Source organism: Haliotis cracherodii, unplaced genomic scaffold, assembly GCF_022045235.1.
Source record: "Haliotis cracherodii isolate W230 unplaced genomic scaffold, xgHalCrac1.p SCAF_12, whole genome shotgun sequence".
In the NCBI taxonomy this organism is placed as follows: Eukaryota; Metazoa; Mollusca; class Gastropoda; order Lepetellida; family Haliotidae; genus Haliotis; species Haliotis cracherodii.
The window spans coordinates 35,422,352-35,446,498 of record NW_027266267.1 but is presented as its reverse complement, the minus strand read 5'-3'; the positions used below and the strand labels follow the sequence as shown (position 1 = coordinate 35,446,498).

Here is a 24,147-nt window from a genome sequence, read left to right as displayed (position 1 = left end):
AGTGTAAGAATCTACATTTGTTCTTAATAACACATACACGCATTAAACTTTTCCGTTGGAGTTAAAACAATTCGTACAAAATAAACTGAGGAAAAAAGCAGAGCGATGATATCGCCTTCAAACAATTTCTTAACATCTGTTGTGTTCATTTCGTCTATTCCCCACTACCATGAGCGCAGGTGGTTGTCAAATTTAATATGAAGAGACAACATGCAGTTATATAATAAGGTACGGGCACACCTAGGGCACTCCTCCCCCAATCCGTCTTGTCCATGTTGAGATCCCCGTCGAAGATGTTAAACATGTAATACGCGATTGTACATTATTTCAAATTTTCAGAATTCAAGCTTAATTTGATAATGATTTTTCAATTGATGACATTCTTGATGCAGATCATATTACTAGAAAAGATCTCATATGTCAAGCACCGTGATCTGGCTGGAATATATGCTGAGTGCAGCGTTGGACAACAAACAAACAAATCATATGTCAAGACAACAACAATGTGAGGACACGTAAAATCCCTGACTTCGACTACACATTCCAAGTTAGTCGAGGATCTCGTTGTTGAATACTACTGCACTGCCGGTCCATTCTTGATCCCCTGTAATTTGAGTGTCCTGTTTCCCTATCCATATCCCTAACTATAATTAGTTATCATTGCACGTATCCAAAAGGGTGATGGGGAGTGTCCAGTTATTATGTCCTGGTTGAGGTCCACGTATTCATGGAACATGTCAAAAGGTAAACACACGAAGTGAGTGGAATGAATATGAGATAAAGATGAAAACATGCTTTGAAGCATAAAGTAGAGAATGCTTTCTTCATCAACAATCGGTGACGTCACATGGATAATAAACTGCTGCAATGGGAAATGAGAGGTGACAAAACAAAAGGTGACCTCGAGTGAAAATGGTGATGATTTATGTTGTGCAACTCTTATATTGAAGACCGCCTCCTTCGCTTAGTGGAAGAAGCATTTGCTCGGAGAGCGGAGGGTCAGTGGTTCGATTCCCCGGCATCTTCACACTGAATGATGTTGAAGATGGTACTCTCCATTAAGGGGCTAAAACAAAGCCTCACCTTACATAAAACATTTACAATGGTTTAACTGCAACTAAAGGGAGGCAACTCGTGTCTCCTTACAATGTTAAAGGGAAGTTTACTGTGAAATTGTACATAGAATATTTTTTCAGTTATTTGAGAACCAGACGAATTTAGCTCAGTCCCTTTGCCGTTGCAGTTCTGCGTGATAAATTCAAGGTCATATGATGCAAGTAAAATTTGTGATGTTTTGTTTTGTATATATATGAATATCATTACAAAAGTAAAAAAAGTAAATAACCTTATTTTGAAATTAAATAATGCTTGTCGCAATAGATATTCATAAAGACATATCTCCGACTTTAAGGTTCAAAATTCACACGTAAGCACAGTTACTTTTTCAATTTGTTTATATTTTGTCAAGGTCGTACAATTGACTATTATCAGGGATTCCTGGTGATTATGGAAAATGTCAAATTATTGTTTTTCTTGAAGTGACGGGTACAAACGCTAGGGAAGGACATGCTTATCCTTTTCACGAACACCTGGTGTCATCACTGATTTTCAGCGATGATTACATACAATTTCACCACTAGTTTACCTGTTATGCTCAATGAATTATTATGAATCGGACTTAAGTTCTCGCTTCCTCTAAAGATCTGAGGACGTCCCATTGCGGGTCACGTCATAAGGACGTTTCTTTCTACCAGTCAGAGCAACGCTTAACAGATCCTGAAAGTGACAGTCGGAATGTGTTTTCCAATCATTCAACCTGGAAACGGTATTCCCAAAAACAGTTACGGACTGCCCGAATGATTCCGTCGAAATCATCGTCTATCTAAATCCCCCCACCCCCACCACCCCCACCCCCTAAAAAACAAACTGACATTGAATATACTTTCATTTCATCAAACTAGCAACCATTTCTACGCATCATTCTGGATATGTGGTTTATTCAAGGACAATCCAGTGATTAATATCATGAGCATCGATCCACGCAATTCGGATCAATGACTTGCATCAACCAAGTCAGCGAGCCTGACCACCCGATCCCGTTAGTCGCCTTTTACGGCAAGCATAGTCACCTTTTACGGAAAGCATGGGTTGCTGAAGACCTGTTCTACACCGGAATCTTCAAGGGTCTCTTCTTACATGGAACTTTGCACAAATATCAAGTTGAACCAAATTCTATGCAGGGCTCTTTTGTTTGTATGGACTTAAGCCTTCATTTCAAATGTGTTAGTGTTAGTGTGTGTGTGAATTGGGGGGTGGGGGGTGGGGGGTGGGGGGTGGGGGGGGGGGGGGTGGGGGGGGGGGGTGGGGGTAGGGGGGTGTAATCCAGTAAGAGGGGAAGGAGGATGTGCAACCAAGAGTTACAGAGTTGTAGTTTGGCTTCAGCGACAGATCCCTGTACTAAGGCTACTGAATCAAATCAAAATTGGAAAAAAATATGTAACGTAGGGACGGACTACCAATATTAAATTAAACTGTGGGCGTGAATATTTTGAAGAAAGAAACACCTTGCAACAATGTAACTTTTTTGGCATACAACCTTTTATTCTGTTTTCAGCAGTCTGAGGCATAAGAATTAGTTTCAAGAACTTTCTGGAACAATATTTTAAGATGAATTCCCAGCCCCCTTCCACCTCCTGAGACTATGAAATGTTCGGTATCATAAAAAGATATCTGGGAAAGGTTCCAAATTGCCACCAGCATACATTATCCAATGACTTATGCTTTTCTATGTTAATTTCATGTTACTACTAGTGTTCACTTACGTTTAAATTTAGCACATGTGTTTCATGTATAAATCTGTTTTGTCAAAAAACACCATGTTGTATTCTTTAGAGCATTATTGGTCATTCTAAGAATGACTGGATATTGCATTTGTGTACTGCAATAGCTTGCCCCTGCAGATTATTTGTTTGACAGACATTGTATTTACATAATATGTGCAGTGACTAGGAATCTGTGGTGATGAGGATGCTGAAGGATCCTGATGCGGGATTCGAACTAAGGATGAGTTGATCAATGGAAGTCTTCAGAACACAGCACAGTTCTGGACCGCCTGACCACCTGTGCCCCTAAAGCAACACATTTTGCAGTCAGTGTGAAATACATGTAATTTTGTAATGCTAAAACTATACACCAGGTCTAATGTGGAGAGATTCTTCAAGTGTTGTCTTTCTCCTAATTGTTGTTGTTCAACTGAAATCGTATTGCTAATTTTCCTTTCAAAATAATATTTTTGCAGCCATCCGTAATATGCTGACTGCAGTGTTAAGCACTCTATCACTCATTGTTTAACGATGTACAGATACTACTGTGTGTAGAGAATTTTTTTCGATGTTCCAGTGCCCGCCAAATTCTTGTGAAAAACGTGGACACAAGGTACTTCTTTTCTTGCTTCATTTATGAAGTATTCTGTCTGAAGATTATGTTATGTATAATTGAGAAAGGATCCGTTAAGATCCGGGTTTAGGCTTGATCTTCAGCAACCCATGCTTGAAGTAAGGGGTGACAAAAAGGGATCGCGTGGTGAGACTCGTTGATGTGGATGATGAATGTCACCGTATCCCAGTTTCGTAGTTACTGAATTGTGTGGTCCAAACTCGTCATTACGAACCAGCCTCATGCAGCTGGAATATTGCTGGGCGCGGCATTAATTAGTCAATCCATTCATCAATTTGTATTGATAAAGCGGACATATATTTTGATGTGTCTGATTTTCTATATTTGTATTAGTGTGGCAAGTGTTTGTTAAGGATACCATGAGCGAGTGAGTATGTTTTTACGCCGCATTTAGCAATACTCCTTCGGAAGCCCAGAAATGGGCTTTACAAATGGTACAAATATTGGGAATGGAACTCGCGTCTTCGGCGTGTCTAGCCAACGCTTTAACCACACGCGTACCAAACCGCCCCAAGGATCTTATGTATTAAGGTTCTGTGGGCATTTTCGTAGAAAGCGAAGATGTTAAATGCCTCATCCAGCTGACACTGTTTCATGGTACCCCTCGTTGTTCATACCATTAACCACTGGTTTGCCTGCCCAAGTCTACAGACTGACATAAAGTCAAACAACTCTCTCCCTCACCCAGAATGGTAGAAGGTAAATTCCATGGAGGGACAGATTCTATAAAGACAAGGCCAAGTGCTTTGATAATCCCTCAATTCTGCGAAAAGACTTCTCAACTTGCTTCTTATTGTGAATACTTATGGATATCTACACAGAAGAAGAGACACCTCTTTCTGTATGGAGCTAGTCCCTACATTCCTGAACTACTTCTGACACAAGTATTTGCTGATGTGACCCGTGAAGATCCGGGGTAGAACAGTTCTTTAGCAACCCATTCTTGCCGTGAAAAGCGACTATGCTTGTCGTAAAAGGCAACTAACAGGATCGGGTGGTCAGGCTCGCTGACTTGGTTGAAGCATGTCATCGACCCCAATTGTGTGGATCGATGCTCATGATATCAATCGCTGGATTGTCTGGTCCAGACTCGATTATGTACCAACCGCTGTCAAACAGCAGGAATATTGCTGAGTGCGGCGTAAAACAACAAACAAAACATGTTAGAATTAGTAAGAATATAGATATTCATAATGTTTCTAATTGTGCAAAAACAACACATTTTCTCACAAAGCAATTGGTTTGAAACATTGATTTATTGCAACATTGTGGTAAATATCTATATTTACCTTCGTATGACAACATCAACTGAAATTTAGAGAATGCATACTTTTTGCGTTATCGAGTGGCCTTATTGAAATCCGACACTGGATACTTATTGTAACTCATGAGTTATTGAGTGAACTTGACGTTATGCCCGTGCTAATTCTCTTTCTCTACAGTGACAACAACAGCAGCAAGCGCTTGCAACAGTTAGCCAAGAAGCCGCTGCACGTTTGCGTCTCCTGGATGGACCTGTAATAATCAAATTAATTCTATTAAGTATAAGATATCGTGCTATATGTATGAGATAATGAAGATAATGGTGTGAAATTCAGATTGTCCTAGCTAAAAAAAACCAGAACTTTAAAACGGCGTGAAAATGCAAGCAAAATAAAGTAGACAAAACCAATGTTACCACTATCGGTGTCACGCAATAAACGTTCAACACAAATACTTACCTCATTCGATTAACAAGGACTGGTCATTGACTTTCACCACAAATAGTTCACATTTTAGATACTTGTTGAGGAATCGCCAGTAAATATTAATGACATAAAAGGAAACAGGTGTACAACAGAGTGCCAAAACCAGCTCCCGTGTAATACCAATTTAAAGAAACGAATGAATAATTCTGGTATTTGACGAGCGAATGTTTAATAAAAACGGTATGATATGGGAGCGAGTTTAGTAATGTATTTATTACTTGCCGCTTATAACCTTTTCAACCCTAATTTGATCGAACTATTGGAATTCCCGGCACAAACCAGGTGAAGCAAATGGGATACGATGACATGCATCAACCAAGTCAGCGAGTCTGACCACCCGATCCCGTTAGTCGCCTCTTACGACGAGCATGGGTTGCTGAAGTCCAAGACATTAACGTGATCCACAGCATAATCCAATTGATTTTAAGAGAATAATACAGTTATGAAATTAGTATGGTTTTATGCCACTTTTTAGCGATATCACGGAGGTGTGGGTACACCGGATATAGGCTTCACACATTGTACCCATGAGGGGAATCTTGATCTTCGCTGTGTTGAGCGAACACCGACGTTATGACGTAATCTTTGAAACTTTGTGCAAGCTACACCAGCGAGACAATGTCCCAATAACAGGGTTCATGTCATCGAGTTTTGAGTGATCTATCACTATACGCAATGTCATAGAATACGTGATGTGATGTTGAAAGTTTTCCATATTATTCGTGGAATTTGTTCCGGGAGTACCTTCATGAAAGCACGCGCTTTGGTATTCAACAGCAGCTTATTGTTATCAAACAGTGGTATCTTAAACGGGCGAGTAATAAACGGGAACACCACTCGGACAATGTCTTACACAAAATATGTATTTACAATTTAGAGTTTCACACAACCAATGATGTAAGACAATACCTACCTGTGAGGTCAACGGTGCCTGTGTGCACGAGACCGACGAAGTAGACGTCGTGGAAGCGGCAGAAGCAGTCGATCTCATCTCCAAGGAGCTCCTTCACAGCCCACGGCTCAATGGGGCAAACCTTCTTCACGTCGATCCAATCTTCAGCGAGCTGGCATGGCCTACAGTTGCATTGTGCTTTAGGAGTAAATGAGAAAACATTACTTCTTTCTTAACGTTTCACTTCAGAACTAAGACAGCTGTGGAGACAAAAATCAGACAAAAAGTGAAATATACTCCCCAACGAAAGTAGGGGATCACGACAAATAAATGTTATCGTCAATGTATCGATGAAAAGGTAAGTGTATGCTCCCCCACCCGTGGTACCCGTCACAACCACACACAACGGGTCCACCTGAACAAACAGGAACATCAGATACAAGTCAAAATAGGGAATTGCATCCTGTCAAATAATACAATATATTTGGAAATGTTGGGGGCGTGAATGTTTTCCAATAAGAATAATCAAGCCCCTGATGATCCAGAATGGTTATTCTCTGGCGTTGACGTTTTCTATTAACAAAATAAACTTGTATATGCGTGGTACGGCGTTAAAGCGTTCGGCTGTCACGCCGAAGGCTTGAGTTCAATTCCCCATTTTTGATGTCCCTCGCCTTGATATTGGTAACATTTTGCTGAAAGCGGCATAAAACCATTATCGCTCATTCATTCCTATGAATACAAAGAAAATTCTTCCTTGATTGTATTTCGGATTATAGTTAATGATTGAGAGAAGGATTTGGTGGTACATTTGCTTGACCCAGCAAAATAGCTCTCTTTGTATTCCTTTTAGAGAAGCTCTGGAATCCGGACGCCAGACGTCAGTACATATGCTTAGTAAGTATTCTACCCTTTAAACATCATCTCATAATCTTTGTTAGAAACTGAAGCAAAACTTCACGTACCTGTTCGATACCTCCTATTTTCACTTTCAACTCTTCAAAGGTTTCTTTGATATGTCTGACATAGCATTCTTTGTCCACCGAATTTCTCATGGCAACAAGTTGCTGAAATGAGATAAAAGAAAATGAAGCTGGCATAAATGGGTGATTTTGTTCCGCTGTAGACATTGCTGCAAGCGCTATCAAGGTTGCCTGTAAATAACCGGGACTGGACCAGGAAGATCGGTGACTGAAAGCGACAATCAGCACCATTGGCGCACGCAGTCTATAAGTCACAGTGTCTGTCTTATAAATCTATTTCAGTTGACCTTTTTTTATGCGTATGTTACTGGGTACCAGTTTTACTCAAGACTTCCAAGGGGGCAATGGTGTTTAAATTTTGAAAACGGTTAGTTTTAATGTAAGCTTATTGAAATGGACGTTAAGGTTAACACAAATTTCGTCAGAAAATACTTCAACGTTTATTGTACCACTTAGAGTAGAATATATAACACATACCCTGGAAAACACGTGGAGGTTGGTTGTTTCTCGGAAAGAGGCAGGCGCATTGTCTGGTTTGTGGGAGTGCAGTTCAATGATGCCATCTCCGATTGCCACGTCCAGCAGCATTGTCTTATCCCCGAAGGTAGCGCTGATATTTCTCCACTACAAATATTGGAATTCATTGTTGTTTAGCGCCGCAATCAGCGAAATTCCAAACACAATTAGAAAGAATTAAAGCATACAAGGTATGATAGACTGATTATTAACACGAAGAAATTTGAATTCAATTCATTAAGTATCATTCTCATATGTTTCACTTTTATATACCAAAATGGAGATCAGATATCTATATTGTAAGAATTAACTTAAGTCTGTCTGAAGATTCTTGACGGGGTAACTGGTCAATTGCATTTAGTTCCTTTGTTTGCATTGCCATCAATAAAGAGATGTTGACCTATAAGTAATCGAGTCTGGACCAGACAATCCAGTGATTGATATCATGATCAGCGATTCACGACCTCGGAGTGCACTGACACGTTGAAACAAGTCACCGAGTCTGACCACCCGTTCCATTACGTTTCCTTCAATGCCCATATACATGTAGGTTGTTGGGAACCAATCCTAACCTTCGTGGTCTTGTGGATAGAGCGTCTGCCCGGAGAGCAGATGCGCGTCGAAATATAAGTGCAATAATCCTGAGTGCAACATTAAACCTCATTTTACTTCACCTCACATCTAACCTGGAATCCCCACGGAGGAACCACTATTCATTTATCTTACTTCTCGGACCATGTGCCATGTCGGCACCCAACACAGTATGACATAAATTCATTGCACTCCCTTTCACTCATTCACTCGCTCACTCACCTCAGACGCTGCTGCAGAAGACAAAATGAGAACAAAACCTATCAGGAACCTCGCCATTGTGGATATTTTAGACTGAAACATGACATTAATACAACATTATACAAAATATTAAACGGAGATCACGGTGTGGAGATGTATGAAGGAATGTGAGTTGCTCAGCTATGTGACAGGGGTGTGAAGAATATAAAGGTAAACTGACCTTTGCTATTGTAGAAGCACCAATTCTCCGTCTGTAACAAGTCGTTCTACTCATCGGCATTTATATCTAATCTGTTGGACACGTGAGTTGTACAGACTAGTCTATCATCCAATCACATGTAATGTGTAGAGGACCACGTGAGTTGAAGATTACGGTCACACAGCCAATCACAATCATTCAGAAGAGGAACCACTGAATCTTGAAACAGTTTTGTTGTTTGGCTGTCACCTGAGCAGGGACCATAGTTAGCTCCTCACAATGTTCTCATTATACCTTCTACTCTTTTCTCTAAATAACATGACTTAATTGCTCGTAATATTATTCTTCGCGACAAGATAAAGTGCATTATTGTACAATGCATTTATTGAGAACACGTTGACGTCATTTGAAACATTGCAGTGATTCGTGGGTGTACATGGATTTGTTCCTCGGGAGATGCTATGAATGCTACATCACAGGGGCTGTTAATTTAAAATGATTTGTTTGTTTGTTGTTTAACGCCGCACTCAGCAATATCTAGCTGTATGACGACGGTTAATTGAGATCAAATTGCATGTACCTATAATATATATAAACATGCAATACTTACAATGTTGGAATATCTCCTGACTCAGACAGGCTCAAAACCGCAAGACAAATGAAGATACATGTTTTCGGATGCCAAAGTAGACAAATTATTTTCCTGTAATAGCGACGTAACTGTTGATGAGTCGGAACTCCCTTTGAGTAAATAGGATGCTATGTGTCGCTATGTATGATAATACAACAGTCCCTCTGTTTGTAAAAAAAATACCGCAATCTATTGAATACTGTTTTCTCGAGATCCAGTCCTTGGGCCACTGTGTCAGTACGTCCTCGCAGCGATGTATATATGCAACAGTGTCCAGTACGGTAACATTAGTCGGAATACATATCATTTCAGGTGTTTGCCTACATTTCGCAATCTTCTCAATCTCGGTCAATGATATTTTCATACCATCCTTTTATCCTTTTATGATGCAAGCCTCCGGTCACAATCATGGTCGGCTGCACACATTCTCGGCAAAGGAAACCTATTCTTCACCATTTTAACCCTTAGACATTACATAGTTCTTGATAGACAATTGAGTATATTTAGCTGGTCTTCATGTCGTATGATACCAAGAAAAGACAATGAAACCATTGGATTAAACCGATCAAGATTATGTTTAAACACAGGGAGCGATACAGCCAGCTGACAAAGGGCAGGAAGGGACATTTTCCTTGCATTGTTCACTGTATATTTTCATGCACTGCACTGGTGATACATCGGGACTGTTTCTCGTGTATGACATTTCACTAACATTTGACCTGAAGTGTTTTCGACATTGAATTTTGAATCTTAAAATGACGAATATCATCTCTATGAGCAAAGAAACTATGTTACGACACACGTGCGCGTGCGAGGACAGTGTTCCACAGTGGTCCTTGACTTGCCTTGAAAGATCGCAAACGTTTGTTGGCACAGGAATTTGTTTACGCACAACATTTTATGAGCTTTCTAAGTCACTCTTAGCATGTGATAAATATTTATCCTTGTCTGGCATATAGCAGGAATCTTGCTGAGTGCAGCGTTAAACAAGAAACAAACACATTTATACATGCATGTTTACGTCACCGTTTAAGAACTATCCAACAGGTCATTACTGACAAGTACACCCAGGCAATCTGTACAAGATCACGGGATGAATACGTTTTGAAGATTACAAATCTAAGACTGCGACTTGTATGAAAAAAACGATTATCTAACCTAAACAATACACCTGATTTTGCGTACCTACAATGTTGTATTTACAATATGTATTTTGAGACAGATAGTGTATGTCTTAAATATTTATTATGAAACAAAGCGTGTGCAAAGCTATGCAATATATTCATGAAATAATAAAACCAATTGTGTGCAATTGTCGCCAACATAATGAAACAATAAACCAAGTGTGTGCAATTGTCGCCAACGTAATGAAACAATGAATCCAATTGTGTGCATTTGTCGCCAACATAATGAAACAATAAAACGAATTATGTGAAATTGTCGCCAATATAATGAACCAATAAACCAATTGTGTGCAATTGTCTCAACATAATGAAACAATAAAACGAAGTGTGTGCAATTGTAGCCAACATAATGAAACAATAAAACCAAGTGTGTGCAATTGTCGCCAACATAATGAAACAATAAAACCAAGTGTGTGCAATTGTCGCCAACATAATGAAACAATAAAACCAATTGTGTGCAATTGTCGCCATCATAATGAAACAATAAACCAAGTGTGTGCAATTGTCGCCAACATAATGAAACAATAAAACCAAGTGTGTGGGATTGTCGCCAACATAATGAAACAATAAAACCAAGTGTGTGCAATTGTCGCCAACATAATGAAACAATAAAACCAATGGTGTGCAATTGTAGCCAACAAAATAAAACAATAAACCCAATTTTCTAAGAAATGTTTTAAGCTGAAACTAGTTATATTAAGTAGTGAGTGAGTTAAAGCTTTACGTCACAACGGCAATATTTCAGCCAATTGTATGAAATGATGTATGTAAAGCGCTCGGTTCTTCTGAAATACAATCTGCGTGCGTTTGTAAATTAAATGGTAGTCCAGGATGCAGCCATTTCAGTCTTAAAAATGTGGCCTTGAGCTAAGAAAATACAGTTCATAATTTTTTGTATCTGTTTGGCCAATTCGACCAGTTCAGACTATTTGAGCATAGAGACTTGTTCAGCTGAAGGTTGGTTTACAAATTCCTCTACACTAAACACCATAGTGATTGTTGGCTTCACACAATATCAGACAATAATTGAAAAATAATTTGTGATATATATTTTCGATCACGGACGAGCTCCGAATTTCTGTTACGTGTCGATTTCCAAATTGAAAGAATATGTTAATCCAGAAATCAACATGTGTATACATTCAACAAAAGTATAATTACAAAATTAATGATGGCAGTTGTCAGTATCAAATACAAAAATACAGTGGTGATAGCAAAAGTATACTCACCCAGCGGCGACTGTGGACAAGCTTCCGAGATGGGTTAGGCAGGGAATCAGGGATGAAGAGCGATCCTCACATGAAGGGATGAAAAAGCGTGAGAGAGAGACCAAATCTGTGAGAGATGCGTATGGTCCAACTCGCTCCCAGAAGAAAGAATATTGGATACTTGTCCACGGTATACCGGACGTTTACACACCACACTCCACTAAATATAATAACTTCCTGACGACTGCTTAGATTCAATCGTACCACATTCCTTACGACTAATCACTGCCAAAATACGATGCAATGAGTGTCTACCAAATCTCGACAGAAACAAAAGAGACACACTGTGTTCATTGTTAAAATGCTAGTAATAAAATACATTGTCACATAACACTCTTGAAAATGGACACATTTATATGTTTGATGAATGAAAGCAATACATGTACATGTACTTTCTTTGTTTTTGTTTGTTTGTTGTTAAACGCCGTTCTCAGCAGCGAGCCAAGCCAGCCGATCCCGTTACTCGCCTCTTACGACAAGTTTGGGTTACTGAAGACCTTTTCTAACCTCTAGTGTAGTGAAGAGTTAATTCAATATAGAATCAATGCTTGAGTTATTCAAGATATAAAACAAACACAGTAGACAAAGGCACATCATATTTGACAATATAAGAACCACAATAACTGATATCTGAATGCATATTCACACTTATCTCAATTGCGTGGATCGATGCTCATTATGTCAATCACTGGATTGTCTGGACCAGAATCGATTATTTACAGACCGCCGTCATATAGCTGGAGTGTTGCCGAGTGCGGCGTTAAACAATATACAAACAAACAAACATTTGTGACAAAGGCCCTACATGTGTGGAATGTTTTATTCATATATGGGAGGCCATAGGCCTATGTGATTTTCAGTTGTGTACAATAGCACACAGATACATTGTAAACAATACTTAGGTATAATATTTGGTCTTTGTACGGCGTAATAGAGTTTCTTTCACATACTTAGCTATATTTCTGAGAAAAGTCATTTTTGCTATTTAAGAGGTTGCTGATGGCATTAAAGAATGGATTGATATAAACGCTAACAGGAATACTTTTGTCTCAATGATTGAGATAAATAGAAAATAGACTTAGTCTATTAAGCGCAAATACTTATACTGTGTCCGTCCTTTCGTATTCTTTTGGTGTTGTTGATTGGACGAAACAATAAATTCAGGGTACTGACACCCTCACACCAAGAATCATGGCAGACAATAGATCCCACCATCCTCGCTCTTCCCTCAATCACTTATATTTACCAATTATGATGGGAGGGCGTGATTTGATTAATGTAGAAACTCCTCATGATATAATTGTTTTGTGCACTTTTGCACACATTTATTTATCTGATGATCCACTCAAGATGAAAACAAGGCATTCCACAGTTTTCTAAAACGAGCCAAGGATGTGGGACATAATCTCAATGTCAGTGTTGATTATGTTGATGGTTCTGTACATGTACTGCTGGCCATATCAAATCGGCCCAGACTCAGTTCTCCAAGGAGAGGCTATCTGAAAGAGCGCTGCATCGAGTTTATATGCAGTGTGTTGAGAAGGTAGGCACCCTGCAGAGTCCTTCGCTTTGATGAGGTCGGCTGGCCTGAAAATTGAAACAGAAGGCTTTCTGTTTGCTGCTCGGGACCAGTCACTTCCCACTCGGAACCGCCAATGTGTGATTTTGCATCAAAATGTAAATATGAAATGTAGATTATGTAATGAATTTAATGAGACTTTCCAACACATTGTCAGTGGATGCCCAGCTTTGGCACAAACACAGTATCTTAAGGAACATGATGACGTGGCTCGATCATTGTATCACTGTCATCGCCCATGCTTGTGGTTTTGACACAGAGGTCCATCCATGGAACAACCCGGAATATGTAGAGGGCATCATGGAAAATGATAAATACAAAATTCTTTGGAATAGGCCCGTATACGGCCAAAATGTATCCAGGCCAACAAACCTGATCATGTCCTTTTTGATAAATCTAATGAAATCATTTATATCATTGCATTTTCTGTGCCATTTGACACCAGTGTGATTGACAAGATTCAGGAAGAAACATGGCAAATATGCAGACCTTGCTTTCGGAATGTCACGCTTGCATCCCAAGTACCAAGTTGTCCGACTGCCCATTGTTCTCGGTGTCTTAGGTTTGGTACCTCCAAATGTTTTGACTGACATTGGAAGGGGACATTTTGCCGGGAATTCAGCCGTTCTGGGTTGGTTCGACTAGGCAGCGCTTTCCGGAAGAAGTCCCAATTCGCTGTCTCGGCTGTGTGAAGAGGGGCCCTGAGCTGGTGATGAGCCCACCAACCTGACTGCCAGGATGAGTTGCATTTTCATATTTTAATCTGTAAATAGTAATGTCATCGAATTCTCTGTCCCTTTTGACACAAATGTCATTGTTAAGTTTCAGTATAAGTATGGCAAATATTCGGACCTCGCCTGCGAAATGTCACGTTTGCATCCGAAATACGAAGTTGTTTGACTCCGTATTGTTCTTGGTGACTTAGGATTGGTACCTCACAATTTGTTGACTGACATTTGGAGAGTACCCTGTTGTGTTGCCGGGAACACAGCCCTTCTGCCAATCTTAGTAATGGAGAAGACTGATATGACTTGACCAATAATGGGTCATGCCCCCACGATTGGACCAACATTCGTGTATACGGCGTGGTATGGTCCGAATCAGGCGCTCAGTGTCAATGTGAAGGAGTCTTTTTCACTCATCTTACAGCGTCAAGTGCTGTTCGGCTAATATAGCCGGGGGCCTTTTGACGTCGGCGTACACATCACCCGACCATGTCCGAGCCTTGCTCTGTTGTGAAAGGGCCAGAAGTCATGGCTTGCCATGGTACTTTTGGGGAGGTTTTGCTGCTGGAGGCTGTCCGTTACGATACGTGCACGAGTTTTTTGGTCTTGAAAAAAATGAAAACGTGGACGCATGGTACGCAAACTGCACAACTAGTGGTGTCGTGATACAACTGTCAAGTGGGCTCTCCACGGACAAATGCAGTGGCGTTCTGTAAGTCATACTGATCATTGCAGACCCACCTCAAATATTTATTTTCCTGTTTGGTCAGGATATGAATGAGGACAAATAATTGAGATTAAGCATTTGGTTTCCGTGCGCTTAAACATTTAAATCTGTATAAATCAATGTCATGACGCTATCAATAAAAGCAATGTTGATAAATACATGATTTCTGTTGTTTGAAACCACTGTACTCGTTATACATTGTTGTACATCTGTTAGAGTTATAATTTCTATCTGAACATGCCATATATTCATCCTGGTCTGTAAATATTACCTTTGATCGTATAGTTTCATTATTATGAATCGCTACATAGTTCGTGAAAGACAGTCGGGTGAATGTATCAGGTCTTCATGTGAGCAAGCAAACTTAGATTAACGACACACACCTACACACAAAAACACACACACACACACCTACACACACACACCCACACACACACCCACACACACACACACACACACACACACACACTCGCGTGGACAGTTTCCGACAGTCGACCTTGACTAGGCGTGAAGCATCGAGAGCGTACATTGGCAGTCTCCGGTAAATGTGACTTGTTTTTTTGTGTGCGACCAATTTAACACATTTGGATCATTGTTATGTTAATCACGTTATGGAAAATGTAAAATGTGTTTTTAAAATATATAAGATATAGCGTGCTAATCATTAATATTTAATGTTATTGGAAAAACGTTTTATTAATGTGTTTGTGTCTCTGCTTTGAAGTAACACACATGTGTTTGTAAATGTATGCTTCAGCACAAAATACCCTTTTGACACCTCGCTCTTAAAACAACAACATACGTAATGCTTCAAGACAAAAGGCGATATCTCTTATTGTCCACTCGGGCTCGTTAATGTGCTTAAATGTAAATCTCACAAACTTTCAGATCCGTCCCATCGCAAACATTACTCGCCTCATTTTGTACAAAAAGCATTAATACCCCAAAGTGTGATATTCAACTCCATGTGTAATATAATGTAATCAGGGAATGTACCACGTGATGCTCTTCCCGTGACGTCGGTACCGCCTCACACGCCGATAGCATCTTCTGAGTCCATAGGCTATTGTTGAATATGTCAACAGCTTTGTACGGCGTTAAACTTCCGACCCCAAGTTGCATTTTCACACAACCCGAAAGACAGAGAACTGCAAAGGAGACAAGCCTATACGTTGTTCTCTTTCTTTGTATTTTTACAATAAAATTAATGCTTTACACACCTGTGTTTACAGAATCCCTCAAACGTACGAGTTAAGATAATATTCCCATTTGAGATCCAGCAGAACAAAGATCTAAAGTAACATTTAAACATCACATGTTCTTGTCAGTTTGCTGAATCTACAAACGTACACGTAGCGATAGGTAAGGTACATGAAGTTGGGGCGGTCGGGTAGCCTAGTGGTTAAAGCGTTAGCTCTTTAAGCCGAAGACCCGGGTTCGATTCCCGACATGGGTACAATGTGTGAAGCCCATTTCTGGTGTCCCCCGCCGTGATATTGCTGGAATATTGCTAAAAGCGGCGTAAAACCATACTCACTCACTCACATTAAGTTGATTATTTGGACGGAATGTAAGCATTGACTTTCAATCTATTTAGATATATGAATATCAAAAGTGAATATCAATTCTCGTAATTTTGTATCACTACTTTGTACCTCGAAGGATGTGTACACACCATATATTTAGTATGTGTGATTTCATGTATTGCCCAATTCTTAGTGCCTGAGCAGTGTTTAACGTCTCGTTCAAGAGTGGTGCACGTATACAGCGACATGCACGTGTGTATGTGTGTGTGTGTGTGTGTGTGTGTGTGTGTGTGTGTGTGTGTGTGTGTGTGTGTGTGTGTGTGTGTGTGTGTGTGTGTGTGTGTGTGTGTGTGTGCTTGTACCAGTCCGGGTGTATTTCCAAGAATATAACCAGTTACCCAAAAAATAATGCTCATAGATCCATTTTTATGGATGGTTCTAAGGATAGCGGTAAAGTTTGAATGCCAATGTCAGCTATTTCAACAACTTTGACCTTTTTCACACAACAAAACTAATGTACACATTTCATCACCTTTACAGACTTCTTGATGTGTGTCCTCGAATCCCAGACATGTTACAACTTCATATTGAACGTTCTTCTGCCCAGTGTGACATGATCTTCAGCTGACTGCCAAGTCATGTAACCATAGCAAGTTGGTTGGTTGGTTGGTTGTTTAACGCCGCACTCAGCAATATTCCAGCTATATAACGGTGGTCTGTAAATAATCGAATCTGGACCAGACAATCCAGTGATTGACAACAATGACATCGATCCACGCAATTGGGATACGATGACATGTATCAACCAAGTCCGCGAGCCTGACCACCCAATAGCAATTAGGCGAAATGCTGCGGATAAAGCGATTCTAAAACAACCCTCAAAAGTTATGTTCTTATGAAATAATGTGGTACACCCAAGTAGGAATCAATAATCTTCATGAATTGAAACCAACAATCGGTCATATCTACTTGTTGTCAGTCAAGACATGATTTGGTCATTTTGTGACGATGTCGTATTGGACACAGTTGGTTTACTCACGAAGGACGAACCTCCAAAACAAATTCTTTAAGATGAAAGGGCCACCGCCAAGCTAAGTTTGCTTGATTGCAAAAGGAATTCACATTCTCAAACAGTAAAGCCGAAAGATTTGTTTTTCCGGGTGAGCGGGCATATCATCCAAATCTTTTTGAAACAAGCAATTGGTTTTATTGCTTGTCTAAAATATTTGTGTGATGCTTTTATCAACAGAGATAATAGAAGGTTGTGCCCAGGAGGTTAAAGTACTGTAAATGACTATCCCTCTGTGTGACATCTCATTCCTATCATAATCGATGTAACAATCGTCACCCAGAGTGATTTAAACCAAATCATTACTGAGCAATTTTTTAGTGAGTGAGTTAAAATATTACGTCGCAGCGGCATTATTTTAGCCACATAGCGATGAGAACAATTTGATATATACACAAGTGAATCATGAATGCAAAGTTATATTTATGAACAAATTTTATCAAACATATTTGGGCATAACAATATCATTTATACAGTATAAAACACGGGATATAGGCCACCAGTTACCAAATCAGGGCCACCTTCTGGTGATCATGGGGACTTACGTTGCCTTGGGTTCCTGCTTGATACAGGGGCACGGGTGACCCAGTCGTCTTAGGCGCCGCGATTTGCTGTGCGTCCTTTGGACACGCAAACCTATGATTGTGGGTTCGCCCCGATTATGTTTCTAGGTTTGTCAGCACCATACCCGTGCTCGTAGGTTTGACCGAAGTGGTAAACGTCTGAGACCTGCATCTCTTCGCGTTTTCCTCCCACATTAAGCTGACACGCCGTGATATAACTGGAATACTGTTAAAAGCAGCGTTAAACACAACTCACTCACTCACTCCTGCTTGATACCCCAGTTTAGAAGACATAGTTACATCGATTATGATAGGAAGTAGGTGTCACACTTTATTTTTATTTGAGCTTCCAAAAATCTTTGTTGATAAAGTATCACACCAAGTTTAAAGACAAGCAATTAATTATTCACATACATATTTCAAATATATTACACAGAACAATTGATTTCAAGTTACTTGAGATGATATGCCCGCTTACATGGGAAAAGAGATCTTTCAGATATGCGCTGTGAATAATGTGAATCCATTGCAATGGCAAAGGTCACACAGTGAAGCAATATAAGCTCGACGATGAACCTTTCATCTCAAGGGATACACTTAGGAGGTTCGTCCTCATCTGTTTTAAGCAGACATTCATGGGTAAACCGACAGTGACCAATACGTCATCATCGCGAAACGACCTCATAATGTTTTGACTGACAACCGAAGTAGGTATGACCGATTGTTGGAGTAACTTTATGAAGTTTATTGATTCCTACCTGGGTGTCATACCTTTCTGGCATGAGATCCCGAGTATAACTCTCGATGGTTTGTTTTAAATCACTGTACTGGTTAAGGATTGGAGATAATGGTTTGTCAAGAGCTGCTGTATCTGCAGCATCGGCTTTTAAGTTACCTGTAGTGTCTACATGATTTGGTTACCAGCAAAAACGATGTCACATGAACATTGTTTAAACTTTGGCTATTATTGTGCACAACCACAAGTAATGAAGGTGATGATGTAAATCCTGCAGGTGTGTCGTGCAGGAAGCTGAGGCACTGTAAGTCCCCATGATCCCAAAACTTTGATGTATTTATACGACGTGCTTAAAACTTTTCCCCGTCGCTATAGGGCTGAGTGAGTGAGCGAGTGAGCTGGATTTTACGCCGCTTTTAGCAATATTCCAGCAATATCACGGCGGGGAACACCAGAAATGTGCTTTTCACATTGCACCCATTTGGGGAATCGAACCACTTGGGTACCCGCCACAAACACACAAACACATACACACACACACAAAGAAGAAGTAAGATATACATAAAAATACATGACAAAATAGTAATAATAATACAAAAAATTAAATAATAATATACCACTATTTAATTGACTCCCGGGAAAATAATTTTCCTGAAATGTGTTAGTGGTAGCAAAGCCTTGTCTATTGTCTTTCATATATTGAGGAAAGTGGATGTTTCTGGTCCATGATCCCTAATCTTGAAAATGATTTATTTCTGTACTTTTTGTATATGTGAGTCATGAAATAATGATATATCATAAGGATAAATCACCTACATGTCGTGAGATTGCACACATTATGCAATCACACAAATAACTATTACAATCACAGTCACATATGTATGAATCTGTATAAATTGATAAATGACAAATGATTTGTGTTATTGGACATATTGCCCCGATTACAGCAAAAAAAACCCATCTATATGGACTTGTGCTTGGTTGATTGAACGTTACTCATCTCTGTCTCTTGGGTATAGGATTAGGTCATCCATGACGTGTGACGTTTCGGTACAGAATCTTATACACTAAGCCTTATTAATATAAGTAAGTTGTTACTGGAACGTAGTATCAGAAGAAACGTTCTTTTTCAATAAGAACTTGTCCTTGTCAATCTGTTAGTCTGTACGTAAAGTAAACCTGTTTTATTTAGATACTGACTCTCCAGTTCTGGGACGTATCTATTGCTCCATCTGTTTTCTCCAGTTGGCTAAAGCTCGTTTTACCATCTCCTCTTCAAATTGAGGAAAATGTGTCAAGTACGTATTCAATATGGTTTCCTCATCCGGAAGTTGACATTTCTCAAGGTCACCAGCCTCGTTCTCACGCAGTATTTTGTCATGCAGAATAATGAACGCTTTGCCCTGCGGATAAGCCATTGCTCGTAGGCTTCTCTGAAAAAGCATACCTTCTAAAGACGTATACTGATGATGATAACATTCTTGAAACTGGTCAAATCGTCTGATGTTTCCTGTACTAAACTCATACGCCCCTTGCCATGTTCCGATACGAACTTCCCATGGCTCAGGGTCTCTGGTCAGCCGATTGTCTCCCTTCCCATGAGCCCTTACTATCTTTCCGTTCTGCTTAAAGGGCAAGTTCACACGGAAATGAACCTTTTTTTCTTGTACTTTTTCCGCATTAAAAGTGTTAACATTGAAGTGTAATAGACAAAAATATTAAAACATCATATTTAATTAACATATTTTTTGCACTAAAACGATTTATATTTTTCACATTTACCAAGTGTTCTATTTCCATAACAAAAACACCATGGCTTATGTCCCTTGCAATATGACGTCATTGGTGCCAATTGATAAACATTATGACGTCATCATGCTTTGTTAGAGCCGCTTCACGTGGTGTAGGTATAGTTTTGTGATTCTAGCATCTCAGATGCCAGCCAGAATTGTGTTATGCTGAGTTACCACTGCGCCGGAGTCTGTCGTAGACCATGTTGTTTTACCGCAAACTGGTCCTTGATATCTTTTGCGTTGAGAATAGACAGGGACCCAGTTGAATTGGCACCAATTACGTCATAATCTAAGGGGGATAACTCAGGCCTATTTCGCTCGTAAAACGAAGGCCTCATAACGGCATATCACTTTCACACTATTGTGAGCTTCCTACTTTCACTGTGAAAAAAAATGAGTGTATATTTTCAAACACAGATACTAACTAATTCTAAAATTGCGTTTTGTTTAGAAAAAGAAAGAAAGTGATTTTTGCGTGTACACTTCCCCTTTAAAGAACTTAACCTCAAGATAAGATTGTTTAAAAACTGGAGATTCGGTTTCAAAATCTAACGAGACGGCCTCAAACTACGGATCGCCAAAGCCCACGTCAACCAGAAACGTGTCTCCGTCTGTTTTGGACAAATACTACAATATGGTTGTCATGGCGTTCATCGTGCTCCACGTAAACGAAAGCGTGCCCAAGTGTGACGTCATAGCCGAGACTTTCCAGCAAGAAGAACATGTAACTGTTGAGGGAATGACACACGCCGCCATGTTGTTTAAACATGGCGTCCACGATCTCGGACATGGAGGGCACGTGACGCTTTTCGAGATCCTCGGCTATCAGTGTTACAGACTGGAATGGAATCCTCGTCATGAACTCCCTGATGATGTTGTTCAAGAATGGTAAATCACATCTCGGCTGTCCATCTGGTCCGTCACAAGGAACTCCCATGCCCAAAATGTCTTGGAGGAACAATAAGGCTCGGGACTTGGTTAATGCTGCCATACCTGGAACGAAGACGATACATGTTAGTATTATCTGAAAACGTATTTAGGCATCAATCAAAGAGATGCGAGGAGTTTCGAACCATGTGTCCCGGGTGAAAGAAATGTCTACCGAGACTTTGTCGAGAACGTGCGTGCGTGCGTGCGTGCGCGCGTGTATGTGTGTGTGTGGCTGCTTGTACTAGTCCGGACTGATGCCGATTTTTGAGTGCTAGGACACTGAGATACCATGTCGCAGTTTAGCATGATTAATTCACTCAGACATTGTATACTGACTCCAAGCCGACCAGTCCTTGTTTTATACCTCTAATGCCGAGCGAAAGGTAGGGTAACAACAAGTACCATCTTTTGACGTCTTTTGGTATGACATGACCGGCTATCGAACCTCAGGCCTCCCACTCTCGGGGCAGTCACTCTATCCACTTGACCATGGAGGCGGTCAGTATTGGCTATGCATAATCAGCGTTGAACAGTGCAACGTGTATTTCTCCTTGTTTGTTTGTCTGTTGTTTAACGCCGCACTCCAATATTCCAGCTATACGACGGCGGTCTGTACCTAATAGAGTCTGGACAAGACAATCCAGAGATTGACATCATGAGCATCGATATATACAATGGGAATATGATGACATGCACCAACCAAGTCAGCGATACCCGTTCCCATAAATCGCCTCTCACAAGTGGCCATGAAACGTTGTGTATGTATGATTATGATAAGGAGGATGTTATCACTAACAATACTCCTTATCATATATTTACATCTAACTTCTAAATGCATATGATCTCGTTGCTGGCTCAGACAAGATATTGTTTAGGTCACTGCATCATGATCAATCACGCTTATTGGTGTGCTGAAAAGAGGATGTGAACCATTTTTTCCTCAACATTTCTTTCCAGGACCTTATTTTCCAATTTCAAATGAACGGTCCCTACAACCCCAATTGACACAGTGAGTTACTCGGCTGTGGGTTTCAAACTGGGTAAAGATTGTGAGGCTCTATCTCAGGTACATATACTGGATGTTCATTCCGACCGCCTCCGTGGTCTAGTGGAAGAGCGTCCTGTCGACGAGCGGAAGGTCCGTGGTTCGATCCCCGGCCGCGTCATACCAAAAGACTTTAAAAGATGGTACCCTGTTGTTACCCTGGGCAGTCTGGCGCTCGGCGTTAGGGCCTGACACAAGGACTGGTCGGCTCGGAGTCAGTATACTGTGTCTGAGTGGAGTATTCATGTTAAACCGCGACATGGTATCTCAGTGAGCTAGCACTATAGATCGGCATCAGTCCGGACTAGTACAAGCAGCCACACAAACACACACGTACATGCACGTCGCTATATAAGTGCAATAATCTTGGACGTGACGTTAAACCCCATTTAACCTCACTTTGTACACAATCAAACTCTGATATAGTGCCAGCTCACTGTGATTCCACGCCACAGTTTACCACATTGACTCCGAGTCGACATAATATCCCCATAATGCCAAACCTCAGACAGGGTAACAACATGTACCATCTTTTAACGTCTCTCGGTATGACGAGATTAGGATATCGAACTACCGACACTCCGCTCTCCGAGAAGACGCTCTGTGCACCAGATCACGGGGGTGCTCTATATTATAAATACTAAAGGCTGATATTCAACTGAGGGTAAGCATTTAATGAATCCACGTGTGGGTTATCCATTCTACATTGAAAATATCCACTGTAGCTGTAACCCGTATACAATCTATATTGCTAACGCCCGTGAAGACCCGCGGTAGAATAGGTCTTCAGCAACCCATGCTATCCGTAAATGGCGACTGTGCTTCTCGAAGATCGGGTGGTCAGGCTCGGGTGGTCAGGCTCGCTGAATTTGGTTCATGCATGTTATCCTTTCCCAACTGCGTGGATAAGTTCAGTCGCTCCCTGACCTGTGACGATCCTGGGTAGAATAGGTCTGCAGCAACCCATGCTTGCCATAAAAGGCGACAATACTCGTAAGAGGCGTCTAACGGAATCGGGTGTCAGGCTCGCTAACATGGTGGGTGCATGTCATCGTATCCCAATTGCATGGATCGATGCTCATGATGTCAATCACTGAAATCTCTGGCCCAGACTGGTTTTTATACAGACCGCCGTCATATAGCTGGAAAAATTAACAACAAACAAACAGACAAACAAACAAACAAACAGTCGCTCCCTACGACGTACACTCCTTTTGTTCCCCCTCCCTGATGTTTTTCATTCTGAACCTGTTGAGAGCATAGGTAATATAATGAACAAAGACAGGTGGGGGAACAAAAGGTCATTCTCACTAATATGCAATATAGGTACCAGTAGCAGCAGGTAGTAGCATATAATTTTAAATACGTTACTACAATAAGTAAACGCTGCGATTCGCGGATACGCATTTGTGAAATGGGGGCGTCACGCATGATATTGCTGGGGCGATCAAAAACTTGTAGATAGGTAATCTGTGCCTTTGAACGCAGACGTGACTCGAATATACATACCTGTCTGCATTACGCAGGATTCTGTTAATGTGACAACGCCACTGTCACACGAGGCCGACTGCCGTGCACATTTGTCTCAGGTTATTGCCACAGCCATCTTACACACATACAAGGGCTTGCCCTACATCTCCAAGCCATAGAGGACGTTCTACAACCTGTTGTACCAGTTGAACAGTCTTGGCATTTGCACTCTTTCATATTCATTGCGGTCAACACACAGGACTCATAACTTCTTCTGCATATGCTGGTAGTATTATTGACGTGGTATCGTAAGTA

The 24,147-nt window shown here is 40.6% G+C and overlaps 2 pseudogenes; both read right to left on the bottom strand.

Moving 5' to 3' along the window:
- Positions 1–4,708: 4,708 nt before the first annotated feature.
- On the bottom strand, positions 4,709–8,476 carry LOC139457827 (uncharacterized; annotated as a pseudogene).
- Positions 8,477–19,778: 11,302 nt separating this feature from the next.
- On the bottom strand, positions 19,779–23,881 carry LOC139457826 (uncharacterized acetyltransferase YvcN-like; annotated as a pseudogene).
- Between the last annotated feature and the right edge of the window lie 266 nt (positions 23,882–24,147).